The sequence below is a fragment of the Lactuca sativa genome, chromosome 5, assembly GCF_002870075.4.
Source record: "Lactuca sativa cultivar Salinas chromosome 5, Lsat_Salinas_v11, whole genome shotgun sequence".
Taxonomy (NCBI): domain Eukaryota; kingdom Viridiplantae; phylum Streptophyta; class Magnoliopsida; order Asterales; family Asteraceae; genus Lactuca; species Lactuca sativa.
Genome location: NC_056627.2, coordinates 216030428 through 216036282, shown reverse-complemented (window position 1 = coordinate 216036282; position 5855 = coordinate 216030428). Strand labels below are relative to the sequence as shown.

The window sequence follows — 5855 nt, the reverse complement described above, 5'->3', positions numbered from 1 at the left end:
GTTTCTTTGTATGTACCTATAAAAGTTCATATAACAAAAGGTTAAAAACGTTCTTGATATTAAAGATTACAACTTTATAACTAACCGCTTCAAATGTGCTCCAATTCATTTCACAACCCGATGAACTACTAGTTAAAGAAAGAATCATCATTGCAATAATTTTAAAGCAAAAACACATTATTAAATTGAAAGATATAAAATTATATTATTTTATAAATTACTAAAATAAACATAAAGCATGTTACTCGGATCAAAGTCGACATTGTTCACCATACAACCTTTAATTGCAAGATCCGCTCCAAATCTATCAAAATTTCTTTGTATTTTGGCAAATCTATCATCATGATTTGTCTTTGCATCTCAAAATCTCCACAAAGTAATGTATCAAAAAATTCAAGAATCTCATCCATTACGTCGGGATCATGTTGGAGTTGGGAATCCTTATAATGATAATAAGGATTCAAAAGATAAGTCATCCAATGTAATTTTGAATCTAGCCTACCTTTCATCTTGTGGTTTATGATATCTACAATAGGCTTGTAAGATTTCTCGTTGCCACCTAAAGCTTTCATAATTTCTTCTTTTGCTACTTTAAGCTCCCCATAAACAAAACCCATTGGGGCTTCCGATCCGCGTCAACCATTCGAAGGACTTTCACCAAAGGGGAAAACACGTTTAAACATTGTGTCACACCGGCCCAAAATTGAAGACTTGTCACTATTCCATATGAGGCTCTTCCTTTAGGTGATCCGGAAAATTTGCATTCCTCCCACTTGTTACTATATAACATATTTTTTAGTTGCTCCTTCTTTTCGGATAAACTTTGTAATGTTAGAAAGGCGGGAGCAAATCTCGTGACTCCCGATTGAATAATTTCCCTTTTCTTGGTGTGGTTTCTCATCATAGCCAAGGTTTTTTGGTGACCATAAATGAAGATGGTTAATTTCTTTGCTTGATCTAAGACTCTCTTAAACCTTGGAAGTCCACCGATACCTTGAAAAAAAATTATATAACAAATTAAGGAACTATAGTATAAAATAAGACAGGTAAAAAACTAAAATAGTAAATAATGTAATAAAAAAAATATAAATACCTTTGAGCATAGGTTAATTGTGTGTGTCGCACATGATGTCCAAAAAATAGTTGGTCTTTTCTCTTGTAGCAACTTTGCAGCTCCCATGTTATTCGTGGCATTATTGGTCACAACTTGAACAACATGATCGGGAACAACTTGTTGAATGCAAGATTCCACATAATCATATATGTATTGGCTTGTATGTGATTCATTGGAACATCCTTTTGATGATATAAAAATGGTACCCATTCTTGAATTTACACATAAATTCATAATACTCCTTCTCTTTCTATCAGACCAAGCATCTGTCATGATCGAGCATCCAATCTCTTTCCATTCTTCTTAGTTTTTTTCAACAAACTTTTTGTTCTTTCAACCTCATGCTTTAGAAGTGGGTCACTTAAAGAATACCTAGCAGGAGGTAGGAGCCCTGTTCCAAATTGGCCAACAACCTCCAACATCATTTTGAAGCTATCATCTTCCCATGCATGAAAAGGATTTGTAGTTTTATATGCCCACCTAATAATGAATTTATGACACACTAAAATTCTTTATTTTCGAAAAACATCATTAAGATCAACTTTTTTTCCCTTTCCCTTCATAATTTTAGGGTTTATTTTGTTTGCATACCCATCCATGGGGCCTATATCTTGGTGCTTTCAACCCTAAAGAATCTTCTATTTCATTCATTTCAACACTATCATTTAACACTTGTATTGCCTCCGATCTTAAGGCCTTATCATGTTCGTGTTTGGCTTTCTTTTTTTATCATCCCTTCATTAATAAAATTCCGCATTATCAATTGATCATCTTTTGTAGAGTTTGGACATCGACTTACATTTTCCGGCACGTGACCAATATGTTGTTTCAATCTAGTAACCCCCCCCCCCCCCCCAGTAAACACTTTTCCACACAAGTACATTTCATTGTATCCATCTTGTTTTTATCTAGGAAAAAACCATATTCCCAACCTATATCATCTGAGTTCCGTTTATGAGCACCGCTCATGGTTGATCCCACCGATGGTGAAGTTGAATTTTTGGATGTCATGATTGGAAACTATTATATACACCAGAAAAATACATCAAAAATGCACCAGAAATCATACCATCATAACATATATCACTACTAGAAAATAGCCTTTTATGATGCGCAATTAATGACACACACTGATAGAGGACGTGCATTTGTGCGTGCCCCAAAAATTAATGTCAGTTTTCCAAAATTTGAAGGAGAGAGGACCCGCATTTTTGCGTGCCCTAAAATTAATGTTAGAAAAAAAAAATACGGAGGACACCTATCAAAAAATGTGCGTCGTGTAACAATGTTGCTTTATATTTTTTTAAGGAAACACGCGTTTTTTAGGGGGAAAAATGAAATCCAAAAAATTAACCCCTCGCCTATTCATCCCAAAAATTCCCCGCCTCTTCGAATTAGGGCATTCGTCTTCATCCACAGCTTCCTCAATTCCTCGATCCATCACCTCCACCAAAAACCTAATTCTTAGTTCCAACAACTTCTTACACTCTTAATTCGACCCTAATGAGCTGAGGGTTTAGGGTTCTTACCTCCCAGTTATCAATTTGAGCCGATGATTTAGGGTTCCTAAATCCGACCCTAATTTTTTCTCACTCTCGTATTTCCATCTCATCCCTCTCCTTCTTCTCCTTCTATAATCCTCTAGAAATGAAACCTAATAGAATTATGAGGCTGTCAATCCTTTTGAAGCAGCCGTCTTCCTCTACCTCTGCACTCTCTATCCCTTCCATTTGGAAGCCCTAATCGCCACCACCAGCATCAACTATCTAATTGCCCTTATTGTCTCTTTATTCTGTTATCCCATATCTCCCCTTCCTAAGACGCCTTCGTCTCCACCGTACATCCACTTCCACCGCCTCCAAACCTCACAGATTCAACTCTCCCTCTCAATCTCTCTTAAATCTTAATCATTCTAGGTTTTCGAGAAAAGCTTTTTTCTATAATCGGAGTTAAGATGTACGCCATAGATCTATACATAGATCATAAAATTATGGATAAATTAGAAACATGGAAAGGATGAACATGGAAATCTTTTTTCGAGAAAAGCTTTTTTCTATAATCGGAAGAAACAACCACCTGTTTCGTCTCCTTCTCCTTCTCTGGTTCGAAGCGCTTTGATGCCTAAGAGTTTGGCTACCACAAGGGGGAAACGAAATGCAATCAGCTACTGCGAGTGCGAGTACATCACATTCACCAGCGCCGGGGTCAGATTCTAAATCGGAGAGAATCGTTCCGCCAGTGCTCGCTCAAGCTCCAGTTTCTAATTTGACTTCTTCGTCTTCCCCGAGTTCATCTTCTCCTGCTCGCAAAAACGCCAGGATCAGGAGTTCCTTGATACGTAACCTGGTGAATTATTCTTCTCTATTAGAATTTATATGTATACAGTCCTAATCTGAGCGGGTATATAAAACTAAACTGTGTTCCATTTCCTAATTTCCCATTGAAAATCCAAATTTGTCTGTGTGAGTTAAATGTACTGAACTTATCACTTGAATCTTGTTTATAAGTCTGTAATGTCATGTTGTTATTCTGCATGGAGCCCTCAGAGCATCTATCTCGCATTTTAATGTTTAGTGTTTGATGATGCCATGTTTATTTCTTAATGCAGCTTCCACTTTTATGTGTAGTGTTTGCATCTTATGCAATAACATTAAGGAATGAAGTCAGAAAGCTTCAAGTATCAAGTCCTTTGACTCTGTACTCTTGCAAACAGATGATTTTGTTAAAGCCTGTTTATTCTCCATACAGGAAGAGAATTATGATCTTCATAGAACTTGTTTGAATAAAGACATTCCTCATGATGAAATCATGGAGATTTTCAAACATGAAAGTGACACTGACAGACGAAACATTGCTCTCTACACTGTTTTGTTTACTCTTGTGACACTTTTTGTATTATACAAATATCTTGATGATCTTCCTAAAATCAAGAATATCTCAAAACGTTCAAATAACAACAAAGAAGAGGTTCCATTAAAGAAAAGAATTGCATACATGTTGGATGTATGCTTCTCTATCTACCCTTACGCAAAACTACATGCTCTTCTCTTTGCAACCATCTTTCTCATTGCATTTGGTGGTTTAGCACTTTATGCTGTAAGTGATGGTAGTCTTGCAGAAGCCCTTTGGCTTTCTTGGACATTTGTGGCAAATTCAGGGAATCATGCAAATAGAGTTGGCACTGGATCAAGAATTGTTTCAGTCTCCATAAGTTCAGGAGGGATGTTGATATTTGCAATGATGCTAGGGCTTGTTTCAGATGCTATCTCAGAGAAAGTAGATTCATTATGAAAAGGGAAAAATGAAGTCATTGAAAGCAACCACATACTTGTTCTTGGATGGAGTGACAAATTGGTAATAAGTCTTGGTATTTAATTACTTTATGCACAAAGGTCAAAAGAAGATAATGATTTGGTCAACTAGAGGGTTCACTTTTGAAGCAGCTGGCAATAGCAAACAAGAGCATTGGTGGTGGTGTGGTGGTTGTCCTGGCGGAAAGAGACAAGGAGGCCATGGAGATGGATATAGCAAAACTTGAGTTCAGCTTCATGGGCACTTCAGTTATATGCAGAAGTGGTAGTCCTCTTATACTTGCCGACTTGAAAAAGGTAAAATTGAAATATTTTTTCCTTTTTCCTTTTTTTTCGCACCTTTGGCATACACACTTCTGCAAAAAGTGTTATTCTTCCAACAATCTTTAAGCTGACCCACACTGTCTTTTCCCATGAAGGGGATGTCAGATGTAAATCAGGTACACTGGGGCCCACCATATTCTTCAAATCTTTCTTGTTAATTTCTTTTGATATTCTTAGGTTTTGGTTTCAAAAGCACGAGCTATAATAGTACTTGCAGCAGATGAAAATGCATATCAAGTATGTCTTACTTCTTAAATATTTAACTTGTTTGTGCTTTGTAGGTGATAACAACATTGTTAAATCATCTGACTAGAGGTTATACGCCTTGTATTGTTGATAACAAGGTGAAGATCCCATAACAATATTTTCAAGGAAAAGAGGATAAGAATAAAAATAAATAAAAAACGAAAGAAAGAGGTTGTGGAATTATGTTTTGTAGTGCAGGTGAGTCAGTATACAACAGAAGGGCTTGAAAGAGCTTTGTGGTTGATTCTAAGTTTTAACCTAACTTGACAGTTGGATTCTCAAGACTGATTACTTATCAGCAAGTAACGTGGCAGGAAGATGAAGAAATGTTGATATGTGGGAATGAAAGTGGTTCTATTGGATGTGGTGTTGTGATGGGCTCACAGAGACTGCAGCTTTGGGGGAGAGGTTTGTGTTAGGCACTGGTATTTTTATTTTATATTTTTTAAATTCTTTATTTTTAATGAATTTAAGTATAATTTTGGTTGTTGTAGATTGTTCCTGCAATGACTGAGCTTCTTGTTGCTCATTTTATATGGTTGGATTATGATAATCCAGCTAAGCCTATTTATCTTTACATTAATTCATCCGGAATATAGGTGGCTTTTTTTTTTCTTTTTTTTTCTTTTTTTTTTCTTTTTTTTTTCTTTTTTTTTTCTTTTAAGGTTAAATTACTAAATACAAGAAATAAGTCAATAAATATTTTGATTTTTTTTTCTTTTGTAGAATGAGAATGGAGACAGTGCGGTCTGAAACAGAAGCATATGCCATTGTTAACATCATGGCTGTAAGAAATCAAAATCATTCATTTTTATCTTTTTTAGTTTATTTACTAATATGATTTATTAATTTCCGAAATT

The 5855-nt window shown here is 35.7% G+C and overlaps 1 pseudogene; it reads left to right on the top strand.

Moving 5' to 3' along the window:
- The first annotated feature begins 2234 nt into the window (after nucleotides 1–2234).
- LOC111895108 (probable ion channel SYM8) lies at nucleotides 2235–5167 on the top strand (annotated as a pseudogene).
- The last annotated feature ends 688 nt before the right edge of the window (nucleotides 5168–5855 follow it).